Consider the following 17986-nt stretch of genomic DNA (forward strand, 5'->3'; position numbering starts at 1 on the left):
ATACAAAGGTCTGTATCAAAGACCATCTTTTCTAACAGCTCTTGTGCCTGCTTTGCCTTTTGTGCTGGGCAATATTAGGGAGGTGTAAGGTTCTGCAGAAGAGGGGGTGAAGATTTTATGGAGCCTAAAGAGCTGGGGGTGGTCTTAGTGCTACGGGGCCAAGCACCCATCTGGCATCTCCAGTAGTGCCCATGACCATTTCCTGACTCGATCCCATCACTATGCTATTTTGCCCTTCGTAAATACTTCTGACAGAATCTGTTACCCTGAGACAGAAGAATAATAAAATGGTCCATGTAATTATGCTCCAGGATGACTTGATTCATCCTGATTAATTACACAGGCATAGTATCTAATCCCCAAATTTAGAACAATGGTTGTGTTCTAATTATACCCTCTGATAGCTTAATTCTCTCTTTAAAGCCCAGCTAAAAATAGTTTGTACACATTTTTGCATTACTCTCCCTCCAAAGGGAAAAATTGGCACCTATCACAAGATCCCATAGATAATCCTAATTGCTCCAGCAAGGCTACTGGGCTTTGCTTGGGAATCCATCCCCCCAAGCAAGGCACCACTCAGCAATGCAGGGGCAGATTTGTCCAGTCCTTCCACTGCACACAAGACAGCTGGTCCTGAGAGAAGTCTGAACATCTATGAACAGCAAGTGCATTGGATATTGCTATTTCCCTCTTGGAGATGGTGAGATGATGTAGCCATCCTTAGTGGCTTGACCAGAATCACAGAAAGAATCAGTGCTGGGATTAGAAGTGCAAACTCTCTGTTGTCTGGTTATTGTCTTTATGTCTTAAACGAGAAAATTGTGACAGAGCTGGGATGAAGGTACCAGTAGCCATGTTTTTGAATATACTCTCTGACCTATTCTTCATTCACATTCTTCAAGACAGGTTTCATTCTTACATAAAAATACTTCACCGGTATAACAGTATAGTATATACAGGGGTAGACGTAGCTACATCTGCATAAAGGCCACTGATACACCTATAAACAAAGAAGATCTTCTGTAGCTGCTGCTATATAACCCAATAGGGATATAATCACAACTGTATGGAAGGCTTGAATGTTAGGGTAGAAGAACCATGCCCAGAGGGGTTAAACTGCTGTTAGGGTTTTGAGTAGTCAAAGCCACATTGCATGGCTTTGGTGGGAGATCAGATGAAAGCAAAGCTAGGACATTTGCAAGCAGCAAACACCATTTATTGAGATTACATTTTAGCTGTATGGCCATTATATTAACACAGTCCAGCAAGAAAGAAGTCGATTCAACCAGGCACAGCCTAAAACTGCAGAATCATCAGGTCTGGGCCACGCTGAGTTGCTCTGCTGAAAAAGTCATGCCACCATGGGTGTTCCTGGGCGTGCTGCTTGCCCTTCTAGTGTCAGAGCTGATTCCACCTACCATTTTCTCATGGGACCAGGGTGAAATATTCCCTGAGATAGCTTTGAGAAGGTGAGTGCTGGCTGCTGGATAGGTCTAAAAAAGGGCCTCAGTGCTTCTGAAAGTGAAATTTCCAGTGTGGCTGTGGGTAGATTTGTGGTGATTGTCTTAACACAACCATGGTTTCCTTGGGGCTTTTTGAGCCTTGGTTTGTTTTCTTTGCAGCACATTCAGCAGCAGTGCAGCCCTGACCCACTGTGTATCCATTGTGCTAACCATTTCCTAGAAGTCAGGTATGAAATCCAGCTGGAGACCTGCCCCTGAAGTCTACAGAGGACCAAGTTACATTTAGTTGAGAACACATTTAGTTGAGTCCCTTGTTATCACTTTAATGCTGCTTTAAGGAAAGGATAGATAGAGGAACAAAATAGAATAGAAGACGGAGCAAGAAAGAATAGAAAGTCAGTCTAGTTTATTTTCCATAAAATGTGTCGTACTGTTCCACTTGTTGTTAATTAGTTGAATATATAATCACCATATTATGTTAGTGGCAAATTGCTTATTTTGGTTCCATTCTGTCTCACTAGGCCAACTTACTGTTCTACATCTTTTTTGCAATAGTTAAAAGGATGATAACAGTAACATCAGAAACATCTCCAATGCTGCCTATCAGACCCTTCCCACAATAAAATTGCTGCATACACATTTCATTTTGCATCTCACATTTATTTCCTGCTACATTATACTTGGAGCTGATGTCTATATTCTGCTCTGATGCAAATGACAATGTGTAATTTAGAAACAGCAGAATTAGGAAACAAATTCAAAACAAAACAGCTGGCTGAAGGTAGATATGGACTTAAGACAGAGTGATTGGGTACCACATGTTTTGGATTAATGGTTTTAGATTTCCCAGAATCTCAGGAAATATTATGAATCCTCAGATCTTATATTGCACCCACATCAGAACTGGTGTGGGTGATAGGAAGTTTGGATTGTGTTTCAGACAGCTAAAATTTCAAGGACTTACTAAACCCTGCTGTATTTCTTCAGCACTGAGCTCAAAAACAATTTTGAGTTTTGGGTACAAAACACAAGAATCTGATACAAGATCTTGATTTGATCTCAAGCTTGTTCCTACACCAATTTGTTATAACCTTTGTTTATGCCATGAACAAAATGTACTTTAAAATAGCTTGGATTTTTTTTTCCTGTGATATTTTAGTGATATTTATTTACACATATGGGTATAAATACAGACGTAAGTATGGGAAGTATCTTCAATTAATGTATTGATTTTCAAAATATAAAGTAAAACTATAGTTTTAATACTTTACCCATCTGTAAGACATTACATCACTTTCAGAAAACATCAGATCATTTTCCTTTCTCATTAACAGGAAAAATCTTATGAATGTTTTCAGGCATTAAATGTTTTCTTGAAACACAGATTTACCTGTGAGGAGACCCATTGCAGATGCAGCCTGAAATTCTCATTCCCCTGAATCGATAGAGTTCTCCAGTGACCTCCAGAGAGTCAGCCTTTAAGGTACAGCTAATGAACATGTTCTGAGCTCGAAATTACAAACTGTGAGGATAAAAAATCCATGAATGAAAGGATTCCTACGTGTGACTGCAAAGCGACGGTCAAATCCTCAGCTGGTGCATACTGACCCATTTCTACCTCTTGTGAAGATTTCCTTCCCCAGACTGATATTATACCATTACATTCAGTGCCCCATCCCCAAACCCAGTGAACCATGATTCAAAGTATCAAAGTGTTCAAATTACAGCATCCCTACTGTTTTTCCCCATCTTTTCAGACTCGAGATTTTACACACAGCATCAGCTGACACAAGGAAACACTGTCTTATTTGGGCAACCTCGTTCTCCTCACCTGCCAACTGCTTTGAGCTAAACAATCAATGCTGTCCTTCTCAACTTTTTCCTTTCCAATTAATTAATTTAAATTGACCATTAAGTCAGCAGAGTTTTTGATTGATATTTTCATTAACAACCCTCTCATGCAGACCTGTCCAACACCTAAGAAATGTATGATAATGTCCAATCTGCATGAAGGGGTCTGAACATCTCCCTTCACCTCTCAGTGCTAGTGAGTTATTACTCGAATTGTGCTTGCTGTTTCATTGAGTGTAATTTGAATACAGATTAGCTGCCCCAGTGTTCCAGAGCTTTGGCATTATCATTACTGGGGACAGTAATTTGACTGATGAACACACAGGTTATCACAAGGTCATCACCTTCACAGTATTGGAATGGTCCATCGTCCCAGTTTTGGAGGGAAGGAGGCTAAACCTTTCAATAGCAAAATTAAGTCCTGTGAATTAACTTGTCCGATAACTTATTGAATAAATCCTTTACTAATTAAAGAACCAATAGGCCCCTTTGTTCTCAGATCTTCAAAGGCTTTATTAAAATCAATGAAGTAATATCAATTTAACAGTATTTTTTAACAAGAATTAAGATCCTTCATCCAATTAGACACAAATGTTCTGTATATGTAAAATGATTTGAAACGTGAAATGGCAAAAGGAAAAATACTAGGTTTACCCTGTGAAAGCAATTTTGTCAGCCATGCCTTCTGAAAACACATCTTCTTTCTATAATTAGCACTGAGAAAGTGATAAAGTAACTGAAAAAATTCTTTAAACTTACCAAAAAAAAAAAAAAGCATTTTATTTTACTGGAAAAGTGTCACACTGACACACTATCACTCTTATCATATTCTGGCATTTTCTCCAGTGTAAAAATTCATTGAAAAATGCAAACAAAAATAGAGTGCATAATTGGAACTAAAACACATAAGCTGGTGTACAAGCAGAAATTGTATGAACATCAGTGGGACTAGCATATTGATTTTCTATGCTTTTTTTCTAAGGAACTTTCAGCTGAGTAGCTTTTTGGTTACAAATGAAATGAACATTGTGGCCTCAAGCCAATCTCAGCTGATCTCCATCCAAACCGTCCACTGGTACACTTGGTATTATCTGTTGGTCAAGACATTAGATAAGTTATAAGTTACAGTTTAGTTACAGCTAAATGAAGACATTATAATGCTCAATTTCATCAAGTCTGTCTGTACACAAATGTATCATTTTTATAGCTCTGTGCCTAACAACGCTCATGAAAATATTTTTAAAGGGTACAGTTGTACTTAAGGTTTGAAAGAAATTTAAGGTTCAAAAATTGAAAATGTCCTTTCATTATTTTTGGAGAAATGTGCTCTTCTAAAGCTAAAATGAAACACTATTAAGTTATTTTTTTGTGTATGCTAATAAAAATGTGAAAGACAGAGATACTAATGATCTGTGATCATAATACATGCAGTCAGTAATTCAGAAATCTATGAAAGAGCACAAATGTTTTAATGATGAAACAATATTTTTACAATGATGAAAATAAGAGCGTTCTTTTGATGGAGGTTATACCCAAACATGACAATATTTTTGTGAGAACAAGACAATTAAAATGAAAATGTGCAAATGTAAAGCACACTGATTCTGCCAACTAAAGCAGGTACATGGAAAATTTATTTCCTGTGTCACCATTAATATGGTCCCAATATGTACAGTGAAAAGTAAATCAACATTTAAAAAATAATTTTGCACCAATAATGAGAAATGTCATTCATACCATAAGTATATAATTTATTTAATGATAACGGGTGAGCAATTGTTAGAAAAAGAGAGGCAGAGTTGGGTAAAATTGAACAGGATCAACTAAGTGCACAGCTTTTCAAATTTCATAACATATATCATATTTTTGAAAATGCAGTAGCGGTATTCCATATTTTTAGAAATTATCAAATTCCACCAAAATATTTTGATGCTTAAAAATTTTCAAAGAGCTCCCTGTCTTAAAAAAATCAAAAAATTTTTATTCTCTCAAAATTTGAAAATTCAATTCACCATTTTTTTCCAGGATAAGGCTCAAATCTCCTTTACTGAAACCTTGATGTATAAAAATATATTCTGAACCATATCTATTTTCATCTAGGCAAACTATCACTTGTACCACACACTGTACCATGCACAATGCCATAAGGAAGGACACTACCCAAATGTGTCCTTTTCTAGGCACTGTAAAATTATTTTGCTTCAGTGCTCAGAGATGGGTGCAGTAACAGAACTGCAGGTCTTTGTTACAGTATAGGAGCAGGACTAAGGTCTCATCTACACCTTTCAGAGCAGCAAAGCAGTAGTGGTGCTACCAACATGGACAAACAAGGTTTTCCTTCTACTGAAGAATCTTGACACTAGTGTCTTGCCTCAAAATAAAAGAGTGGAAGAAAAAAAAATCACAGCTGAGTTTTCAAGGCACAAAAATCAAGCCAACACCAAGAACCTGACCCTTCCATGCAGAAGCCCCCAGCTGAGATCATCCATACAGTGCACAAGGGTGGCATATGGGTATATGATAAGGTGCTAGGAAAGGTGCTGCTGGCTGTGGCAACATTTAAGTTTGGACTGAAAAGTGTCCTTACTGGCAGAGGAACTTGAAAGTGAATCCCTGTTAAAAAGACTTTGTTGAAACTGCTCTGAAAATGTTGCCTCTAAAGACAGGACAATGTATTGAGGTGGGGTGCAAACAGCTTCACTGCATGTCCCAGCAGGATTCATTAACGTTTTTGTCAGATCTCACTTTTAAAGCTATCCTAAATGTATCCCAATTTATCTTTCACACCACTTCATCCTGCATTCTCACTATGTATTATTTTTGACCTTCACACATTTTGCCAGCATTAAGTAATTAATTCTCACAATATCCCTCAGAGGGAAATGAGTAAACACCATTATACCTCTTCTAAAACCGAGCCAAAGAGGTCCTGTGAGCTCTGCCTGAGGCCATCGTGTTTTGTTCTTTTTCTTGGTCTCTCAGCACCAAGGCAGAGCAATTAGATCCTGACTTTTCCTGGCTTCTAGGCATGGGCTTGGATCACTAAACCACACCTTTACTGACATTAGCAACCTACTGTGGCCTAGAAGATAAAGAGCTGAAACTCAGGAACATCATCTATGCCAAACTTACACTATATATTTTTTTTTTTAATGAACAGTAATTCCTGTTTCTTGACACAGAAGAAGACAAAAAGATCTAAAAAATATTTGCTTTGTGAATAAATTCAGACTATGTAAATCAATTAGTCATCAAAACAATTTGACACTTGGAAAATTGAATCTTCAATTAGATGTTATCTTCCCAATATCCTTTATATCCTCCCTGGATAGAGATAACACCTTTGTTATCTTACTGAGAATCCACCTCCCCTACTTTAGCAGAAATGATCAACTGATAGTTATAAAACCCTTGATGTTTGTCCTTGGTTGAAAGAATCCCACAGAGACATGAAAACATTAGCAGCCATGGGATGAAACATTAGTTACTATGGCCTCAATAGTGAGATTTTACAACCTGGTTAAAGTGAGTGATTCCAGCCCTTCCCAGACCCGTGATTTAATGATATCTTTACCTTGAAAGCTGTGTCTGAACCCTGTTACTGGCAGGAAGGGAACAAACATAAGCAAGGTTTTCTTTTTCTAAGAAAGTAGTACCTTGTACCCACTGCTTCTCCAGCCCAGAGAGGGAAAGTGCCATGCATGTAGGAAAGGGGTCCGATCCATACTCAGCAGAAGTGGCTGCAGCATCCCTTGAAGTTTGACTTTGTCCTGTCATCAGGGACATGGCTGCTGAGTGAGTCCACGGGGCAAATCCAGCAAGTGCTCAGCTGTGGGCTGAGGAAGGTTTAGACAAGCACTGGAGAAGGGTTAGACTGGAGGCCCCATCTCTGTCCATGCACTGGAGCCCAGAACTGCCTTGTAGGGTGTGTCCGAGACAACATCAATAAAGAAATACACTACCCTGACGTGATGGATGGCCAAAACATTAATTTCTCATTTGGCTTCCAGATTTTATTGAATTTCCTGTATTCATTATGGTCTCTCATCTAGGTCTGGCATTTTTTTTCCTATTTTATACTGTGAGCACTTCTAAGCACCACATTATCTAGATAGAAAAAGAGCAATGTCAAATTAACCTCCAGACCTGTCTGTTCACTAATCCACAATGCAGCTGCTACTCCTCACTTGTAGCTCATTGAAGCTCCCTGTTATTTCTTGGTAATTATCATCTATTCAAAAGTTGCTGAGTACATAAAGCCCCCATTGGCACTATTCCTAGATATCGCATAAAATGCACTCATTTACTCCAGCTGCTGATGACCCTCACAGTCTTAGTTTACATTTCTTTCAAACTGTTCCCTGTAGAAGAATGATTTGGAGTGTTATTGCTCCTCTGTGACCCATCTGGTCCAAACTCTGAAACACGAGGAACATGCTTTGAGATCAGGAAATGCTAAAACATACAGAACATCCTGTGAGATCCTCATCTTGATGACATCCTCATCAACTCTGACTCCAGCAGTAACCTCCTCATGGAGCTCAAGTAGGAAGCAACCAGCTCTCATTCTGAATGCGATCTATGTAAGAAGCTGTTATTTGTAGAGAAAGTGAAGTACCAGCTCTCTAACATTAATAACTCCAGCAAACTGTCAGTGGAACTCTTTTTTCTGGGATAACTTCAAAACTTACCATGTGCGTGGACCAGTGCATGAACACATTTTGATACTAGCCTATGTCATCTACCTGTTCCAATTAATACAGAGGTCACCTAAGGTGCAGAGTCCCAGTGTAAAGGGAAGGAATTCGACTATTCACTGCAATATTAAAAACTAGATAGCAGAAAAAAATGTTCCTCTAAGTCACACTAAAAGTCAGGTTTGCTCTAATCATAATCTTGGCTTGCTTTTTTATAATGCAAGGGACAATTATTTATTTTAGATTAAATTTAGATCTCAGCTGTGAACAGTGATGTAGAGTATAATAACTGAAAACTCAGTTGTGCTTAAAAACAAAGATTATGGCTTCTTTAACCTTCAGAAACTATATTCTATTATAAACCCATGTTAGTTACCTGCTGTAAATATACTAAAATCAACATCAGATAAATACAAGATGCATCAAAAGATTTAAGGGACCTGTTGTGTATTTAGAAGAATTATATCTTGTTTATGGTACAGTATAAAATGCACAACTGATTTATATAACAGCTAGTCTATTGCAGGGGAAATCTCATTTCAATCATAAATGGCAGAAGTTGATTTAAGAATTCATTCTTTAATGGGTCTGCAATGTTCAAATTTAAACTCATTCAATTCATCAGCAAAATATTCAATATGGGGCACAGGGAACTCATTTAGGCAAACAGCGACTTTTAATATAAATTTTCCAGGAGATTTCTTCATTGATTCAGCAGTTTAGTGCAAAATGATTTGTGCGATACATTCTCAAGGATCAATGCAGGCCAAGTCAATGGCTAATATAAAACAATCATCCCACTGACTACAGAGAACGTGTCAATGAACTTTGACTTCACATTGAACTGCGCTGTGGAAAGCAGAAGAAAGTCGGATAAAAATTAATCATGACTTCCCCCCCTTACCTTTACCCGTTCTCTATTATTATTTTTTGTTTGTATTACAACATAACTTGGAAATCTCATTCAGGATCAAAGCCCCGTAGCTCTGGGTTCTGCATACGCACATGCGAAGATACCACCTTTGCCCTTAAAAATCAATATCCTCAATCCCCTGGCTTCTCATGGTGTGTACCACCATCTCATGTAAATGTGGGGATTACAACAGGGAGCTGTCTGAGCTGCTACAGCATGAACCAGATAACTTCTGTGAGACTTGTAAGCCTCAAATCTCCTCTGGACAAGGCATAAAAAGGGGACTATAATATAGCAATGACCTCAGTAAGGAGTGTCTTTGTGTTTTGCACAGTTAGGGGTGCCCCCGTGAAGGATCTCGGAGGTCATAGTGCAGGATCAAAGCCTAAGAAAAAGAAGAGGAACACATATACTTTCATTTGCTATTATGCCTAAATTTTAAGGCCCTACCTAGAACTCTTTGGATGGACTTCTGGTGAAGTCCGCTTGCTATCAGTAGTAACAAACTTCATTTACCCATCAACATTCTCTTGACTGAATGATTGTGATGATGTGAGCTGAGGGAGACTTGAAGAATGAAGAAGCCACCCAAATGAAAGAGAAAACTATTAGCACAATAAGTGAGAAAGATGCAGAAACTCTAGACGGAGGATGTGCATATTAGGGAAAACTGGGAGGAAGCCAAAGAGATAAGCAAACTGGCAATCAATTTCAGAGATATTTGTAAATATAACCAATCCTACCTTGAATGTTATTGTATTGTTCACATTTTGGAAGGATTACTTTAAGTGAACAGCTGAGATAGTGAGAAATATAAACACAGGAGAATAAAAGCAGGATCTCAGCTTGTCAGACTGTAATCTAACCAGTCATCCCAAATCTGAAAATAACCTGGTTCCTTTGATTCAATCAATCTATTTTACCCAGAGACTACTGGCATACTCTTTCTTCCCAAACCTGTACAGTAATTTCGTTGTTCAACTGGTAGGCCAACGAAGTAGCTGATATAGCACAGCTCACACTTCCTTAGGCAGGATTCATCTTATTGCATAGAAAGCTCCATGATATGGAGTCAGTTTGAATCACTTATCCCATTCTTGAACTTACCTACTGTATTAAGCAACTAAATCCATTTTGGTAGATCATCCAAATGTAGCTTTGAATATTCTTTCTGGGTTTTCAGTCTGGTAGTATAAGGTTATAGAGAGAGGAGAGCAAATGTCAGCTCAACCTGCCAACTCTCAGCTATCATAAACATCTATGAGGATGAATTACTATGGGAAAAACTTCACATTTTAATTTGAGAATTAAAGTCTAAAATGTGTAAAAGACATTTGAGACTTTAATTAAGACATCTAAGAGATTCTCAAATGTCTAAGAGACATTTTTTGAAATGTCTAAGAGACATTTGAGAATTAGTACACTGCAACGTTACATTTCTTTTTGATGCTCCTGGTGCTCCTGGTGTACTTTGGACTAATTTTAGGGATGCAGAGGAATATTCTACAACAAAGTACTTAAACAAGGTTTTGGCAAAGCAACATCTCAGTATGTTGTGATGGAGCAGCATCTGAAATACTGCTAATTCTATATGTAGCTCTGGCCACTAAAGTGCCTGGAAATAAGCTAGAATACATTTAAGAAATTTGCACTTTCATAAAAGCAAGTATAATTGCGCATCTGATGCTGCTGAATAACTTCGGTCCAAGCATAATAAATTTAGTTTAGATTCTGTCTCATAAAAGGCTTTCTTGGTTGGTTGCAGAACCTGAATGGGTGATGTAGATCTGTACGATGATGTTGCTTATAGCTGGGTTCAGAGGCAAGCTGGAGATGGGTTTTCTTGGTTGCTTTGTACACACAGGTTTTTCAAAGCACCATCTGAACTAGAAGGGCTATTTACAAACATATATATAAAATGACATATGTTACAAAAACAATGGGTTAAGAGGCCTGGTCTTCTAAATCAATGACTTCTTAAGCGTCTATATTGCGGTCCTATTTCTTCCCCTGGAATTTCTACCAACATGGAGCTAGAGTAAAACTGGAGCACTTTCTTGGGCCAAAAAGTAGGAAAACTGCCAGATCCCAGTGTTCACAGGTAGTTTTGAAGGAGTGGGTGGGACTTGGAAGGGCATAGCATCATGGTGTAAGAAACAGCTCTGGTTTTCTCTCACCAAATAGGCCACCATTTGCTGAGCTGGAAGTTTAATTCCTGAACTTCATAACCTGCTTCAGAAAACTGATGGGAGAGAAAGTGGATCATTCATTTGGGTTCAGATTGAAAGTTGAAAAGACTGGCTAGTGTTTTTAATGGATTTCTAGTAATCTGATACTTTTAAAGCCTGAATATAGACTAAAGTTACACTGAATGCCATATAAGCAGAAGTCAAATAAGATCAGAGCTGGATGTAAATATTGTCAGTCCTGTCAGTGTGGCTGTACATCTTGCATCCTAATCCTATGTCCTTCAGGGACTGTGAGATTTAGTGACTGCAGTAAACTCTGTTTGTCAGCTATGTAAAGTACATTGCAAAGCTTGTCTAATGTCTTTTGCTGTGTACCCAGGTTAGCTCCATACCATGCATTTCTGAAAACACAGAAAGCCAGCAGGAAAAACAAATAAACAAACAGTGGGAGCAGCAGAAATTTTCGGTTTTGACTGTCCCAGCTTTGGCTGTTGACAGGGAATTCATGTCTGATTCAAATCTGAAGGATCCTTCTGAGAGCATACAATGTTTACAAGGTCTGAAGGGCTTTCCCATTGCAATCATACAGAAAGCATGCTGTGTAAATTACACCACCAAAAATTTCAAGTCAAAGCCTTTAATTGTAGCCTCTTTAATTAGAATTAAGTACATAGGACTTTACCACAAGTCTTCTGAAATGTGCAGTCTCCCCATTGATTTCAATGGAGTTTTGGATGGAATTCTTAAGATTTTTTTTTTCTTTTTTTTTTCCAGAGTTGCTGAACGATCAGAGCACACATTGACTCTAAGAACCAGCCTGTATTATCCATCCAAGGACAACAAAGTACCTCATTTTAGACACTGCTCACTGCTTTACATATTGTAGCCAGGCTTTTAGCTGGCACATCGGAATGCTGCAGTCCCTTGCATTTACTTTGCAGAGCATCCTGAACACTGCTGGCACAAAAGCAGATGCAAGTGAAATGCATTATATCAGTTTTGTTAGGTGTCCTACCAAAATATCACAATAGTTCTATACGATGCTCTGAGAATACAGTCAGCTCTTATTCATGCAGTGACTTCTTGGTATGCTCACTTCTTAAATAATGGTATATGTCTGTATCATTAAAGCAGCAGGAAATATGAAAAAAAAAAAAAAAAGCTTTGTCAGACATTGAATTTTGGAGCTGTATTTTTCATGACCCATTGAAAGGATCCCAATTATCTGATAAAAAAGGGCTCAGTAATTTTGTAATAAGTAAATTGCTTCATACTTGACACTGCAACTGGAAGCAGGCAAAATCTTTTCTGCTTTGACAATCAAGAATAATCAAGGAAGTTAAACAGCAAAAGTTATCATAAAGCTATTAATCCTTGGAGTTTCATTTTATTTTTGCAGTGTCACAGGGAAGATGATACCAAACCTGTTAACTTAATTTCCCCATGTTTCAATACTCAGGATGCGAATGCCAGTACAAAACTTTTACATGCAAACCCTACTGTAATGAAAATCAAAGAATATATTGATTTAATTTCCAAATTATTAATCAACTTCACAGCTGAACAAAAATATTGTATTGCTCAGCTCAAGCAAATCCTAACATCCTTGCCTCCGGCTATGAGTCCAAGAACTGATGAAGGGCAAAATGGTAATGTATGTACTGTACATGTCTGGGGAAGCTCAGCATTCTTAGAGAATAAACATACAAGCTGTCCAGCAAAAAAAAAAAAAAGTTTTGCAATATTCAAATGAATGAAAAATCACAGAGGAATAAGGATAATCTGCCTTCAGGACCACAACTTCCCACGCAAACTCACTCTTATAAGAGGTAAAACAGAGCACAGGATATAGCAATAAAAAAGCAAACAAAGATAGCGCATCAGGAAATTTGACTTTTTAAAGTATATTTCCAGTGTAACAGTCTTCTCGCAGAAACAGACATTGATAACCAAGAGGAATGGATGGCCAGACTGCAGAGGAGGATATCAGTTAGGGGACTGTGTAAGCGATACAGAGGGTTGGGTCATATAGCAGAACTAGAAATGTAAGATAGTGAGCAGCATGCCAGATCAGCTCGCTAGTTTTTGCAAGACTCAAAAATGTCATACTGATACAAGCTGCTGTGTGCACAGCTCAAGGGAGAGTCTGTCAGCTGCAACTGCCCAGATCCCACAGAATCACTGAGTTACCTGGTTCTCAGGTAGCCAGAAAATCTGGATAAAGTGCAAAATTAACAGCATTAAAGAAAAACACACACATCCTGTCTAAAACAATCTGATTTCTTTCATAATTTTGTATTGCAAAGTAAATTTAAGACAAACAGACAAAAACAAAAACAAAAACAAAAAACCTTATTCAGCAGCTACCAAGTTTGGCCTGAACTTGATTTCAGACTCAGCTAAGCATGAACTGATAAATGTTTTTAAGTTTCAGCAGTTTCAGCAAAATCACCAGCTGATATTTGCTTTTTTTTTTTTTCTGCACATTTTTTCAGCCTGGCACTCAGCCCCAAATTTTGGGGTTGGATCCTGGATGGAGATATGGTCACAATGCCAATCAGAATTTGGGTATCATGGTAATCATGATCTAGAACAACGAAAACATTGAGCTCCTTCAACCTGAAATGGAGCAAGTATTAACACGTTTTAATAAGGTGCAAGCAATCATTTAAGAGTATTTGCTACAAGCTGCCTACTTCCAAGACGCAAACATCATACTGCCCTCAAGTGTTTTGCAATGTCACATCCCTAGTTCCTTTGTAGATGACCATTTCTGTGCTTTTGTCGGCCTTAGGGACCACTTAGGCCTCCCCCAACACTCTCACATATTGATGGAATTTCTGTCTGAAAGGACTATGTTCTTATTTTCTAATAAGTTAAAAGTTAAAAAGAGTAATAACTTTTGAAATCCAAATGGTAGCCAGAAACCTGGCAAGTGTTTAATGGGCCTCTACGTGGTTCAACAGAGAGAGATGAAAAATCCATCTGAAGGGGTTGGTGGAGCTTGCAGGCTCTGAAAGGACATCTCAACTCTAACTCCTGTCCCTAGAAAATCTATCTCCAAAACGATTCTCAGCCATCATCTACATTTTGCCCATTGACAAAAATGAACAGCACAGCAACCTGTGACATCGCTTGAGGTTGACATTATTTGCAGTGAGTGTATGATGGCAGAACCAAGAGCCAAGATCTGATCTTCTGCAAAAGACTGTGTAGAGGCGGAGTAAGGAATGTTGTACGTCCAGAGATGAAGGACTGAAAATTAATGGTGTTTTTCTTCTGAATTTCTCACGGAAACAAACCTAAATATTTGAGTTTCTCCCACATTGTATTTCTATTTTTGTCTTGTTCTAACACATTTTGTTTATATGATCCCCAGGGAAAAGGATGTCAATGGATTTTTTTCAGGTCCCATATAAAAATTAGTATTTTAGAAAACTGTTTTTTTAGCCAGAAAATACAAGTTCATTAAAATTTTTCATAGAAAAGGTTCAGCTTCAGCTCAGGTTGTGTTGTGGATAGTTTTCCAGTTGGAAGATAAGTTTTTGGTTTGAAGAAAAAAGCTGTGGCAACTTCCAATGCAAGCAGCTACTGCACTGTGTTCTAAACTGAAGCATCTGAACCAGCTTGATGTTACCACAGACAGGAGGAAAGGCCAAAGCCAATTTTTGATGCCAGTTACATATTTCCAGCTCCACTGATTACCATGTTCCTTTGTTCTAATTTCAATAGGATGGAAAAAGATCTGAACTTTGCAAACTGTGCTCTTGTACCTTCTGAAAAAATGTGTCTGTTTTAAAATGCATCCACCTCCAGGGAGGGGAGCAGCAGTAATTCAACAACAGAAAAAGGCATGCACAGCAATCCAGGACAAAAAATTACTAATCCCAGTATATGCAAACTGGCTTGCTCCCACAGCTGTGTGGAGATGAGAAGTAGCCAAAACCTTGCTTTCACTTGCACTTTACACCAGTTCTCTTTAATCTAGTCTTGGTGAGTTCCCTGGCTTGCAGCTGCAATTCTTTAATAAAAAGGAAAGGCAGTCTGGGGTGAGGGCATGGGAACTGAAAGGTGAACAACAATTAACTGTGTTCTTAAATGACATTACTGTGATTACCAAAGGGGGAATGGTAAAATCAAGGGGAGAACTGAAGATGATGGAGGCAGGAGATGGAACAGTCCACACTGAATTGTGATTCTTTACTCTTCCTCTTTAAATGAATGAAACCAATAAACTTTAATAGTGCTGGTGAATGTGCCTTATCATTGACTGAAAATCAGATTTGGTATCGATTTGATTTTCGGAATATTACTCAATCAAGCACACTTAACTGCAGAAATTTAGTACTTTTATATCTTAAAAAAATCAGTGCAAGCAAATCTGCCAAGCCTCCCCTCTGGCTACAAGTCTAACAACTGTTGAAGGACAAAAGATAATATATGTGAATACCACTGCCATGGTTCACTGGGTTAAAACAAACGGCCCCCATTTGACCTTTAAATTGAAGGGTTTCCCTTTATATCACTAGAGGCAAAATGCATGGACATGAGTACAACAACAACAAAAAGGGGACTCGGGTAGCTGAGCTGTGTTTGATTTGTGAGATTTTTATTCATTTTTAAGGGGATATTTTTTCTTTTTCATTGGAGGGGGGTAAACCCAAAAGTCAAATTGATGAAGAGAAATGGAATCTGAATCTGGCCTGGGTTACACTCACTGCTGGTTGGTTGGTCACCCTGAGGGAAATGATATGTGTGCAGCTGGGATGATGAATTGGGTTTGTTTAAGTCATCATTACATTGTACTTTTTTATGGACCTTAGTATTTATAACACTTAAAGTTGATTGAGTAATGTGGGTTGCCTTGGCGTCCCCGCTGGTCAGCCGGGGTGACAGGCCTTGACAGCAAACATGAAGATATTACTGCTCCAAGACTGGTCCAGGATGTCGGGGTAATCTTAAGCAATCTGCTGCTTGCTCTTGTGTGTAATGCACTGTTGAAAACTTTCCCTCGAAGTGCATATGTGGGTATATATATAGGCTTCTGTACATGTATTCGGTGAAGATCTCATGCAACTCACAAGTAAAACAAGAAAGAAGCTGCTTTTATTGAATTAATTTCTCATTTTGAATCAAAATTTTGGCTTAGGAATAACATTCTTATAAATTGGGAACACAGTGACTTTTTAATATATGTAATAAATTCATTCTTTGGGTTAGTCTCTCTTTTCTGTTTCTACTGAATGGCATTAAGTTTTGAATAATCATCAGGAGAAAATACATGGATCAAAATGTGTTCATCTACTTCTCCTTGATGGGGGCAACAATAATAGACTAATTATCTTTAAACCCCGAATTAACAAAATCTAGGCAAGTGGAGCTGTGTGAGCATCCTACATGTAACATTAGGATCAAAAGCTCAGGTAAGAGAAATGGGCGTTGCTCCAATTCAAATGTGTGTTCATTTATACCATGTTTGAAAGCAATGTGTTAGAGCAATGCACATTTCTCCTTACGATTATTATCAATGTCCTGATTTTACTATAAGTAACACAACATGTTAAGTATTTAAACCAAGGCGAACCCTGAAATTATTTCTAGAATTGGCTTTGACTGGGTGGTACTGGTAGCATGAACAAAGTCTTGTTTTACCTGTATGTATACAATTAGCATTAACCTTCCAGTATGTGTGCTTCTGCAGGTTGACACGTGTGACTATGTATAGGCAGATGAGTCTACCTCTACACACCACAACATGAAAAAGATCAGAAACTGAAGACTGGGAAATGCCAGAGCTAAGATGTCCTGGTCACTAGCACATCATGACACGGTCTTTAGTAATAGTTTAATTTTTGCCAGCTGCTTTGCCTCTTTCAGCACAAAAGGAGCTGCAAGCAACTGGTCAATATTGTGTTTTATTGTCATCATTCTGTGGGTGACCCTGGGATTAGTTTACTACACATTATTCTCATCCCATCCTTAGGAAAGAATTATCACATTGCTTGCCCACATTTAGAGTTTTTTAAATATACAAGACCTGTGATTCTTCAGCCTATTGCAGAGGAAGTTAAAGGGGAATTTTATCTCTAAAATAATATAAAAGAGGGTCTCTTACCCAGTTTTCCATGCACATTTCCTGTCTCCACATGCCTAAACCGAGACCCAGTTTGAGGGCTTCTGTTACCCTCACAGCTACCTTTCTGGCCATAAGTTCCCATAAGGCCTAACTCCCTCTGCTCCCTCCTGGCTCAGCTTACATGGGAATAAAATAATCAGATGGACTCCCAGAAACAGCTTATCCTAAGAGACTGTCATCTAGGGAGACATTAATCAGCATTAATACTGATATTTTCTTTGTTAATATTTGGCTTTTCAACCTTAGTATCTTTTAACATACAACTTGTGTGTATGCAATTGTATGTCATGCAATTTCCAATGCTTTGCTTTCAAAGGAAGAACTGCATCACAAGAAATCACTGTGTGTCATACTAGTGCTGTGAGATGAGGGTTTCAGACCTCAAACACCACCTCGGTTTCTTGTAGCAACTCTGGTAAAGGATGGCCACAGAGATTTCAGCAGCTGAGTGGACTGGGAGGTGCTTTTTACCTCATAGAGTCGTGAATAACTGCTGAGAGCACAAGTGTTGGTAGATCAAGAAACACAGGCTTTGGTTTGGTTTGCTTTTATGCAAGGGAAAGTAATGGAAGGATGCTCTTTCCATGACCACATTGCTTCATTGGGAGCTAAAGCTTCGTAAAAGCTATTTTCTCCTACCTCACTGTACACCGATGAAAAAAAAAAAAAAAAGATACTTCAGATCACTTTTCCTTTGCTTTGCATTAGATCTGAACAGCAAAAATAAGCTAAACTGG

This window comes from Cygnus atratus, chromosome 4, assembly GCF_013377495.2.
Source record: "Cygnus atratus isolate AKBS03 ecotype Queensland, Australia chromosome 4, CAtr_DNAZoo_HiC_assembly, whole genome shotgun sequence".
NCBI classification, from domain to species: Eukaryota; Metazoa; Chordata; class Aves; order Anseriformes; family Anatidae; genus Cygnus; species Cygnus atratus.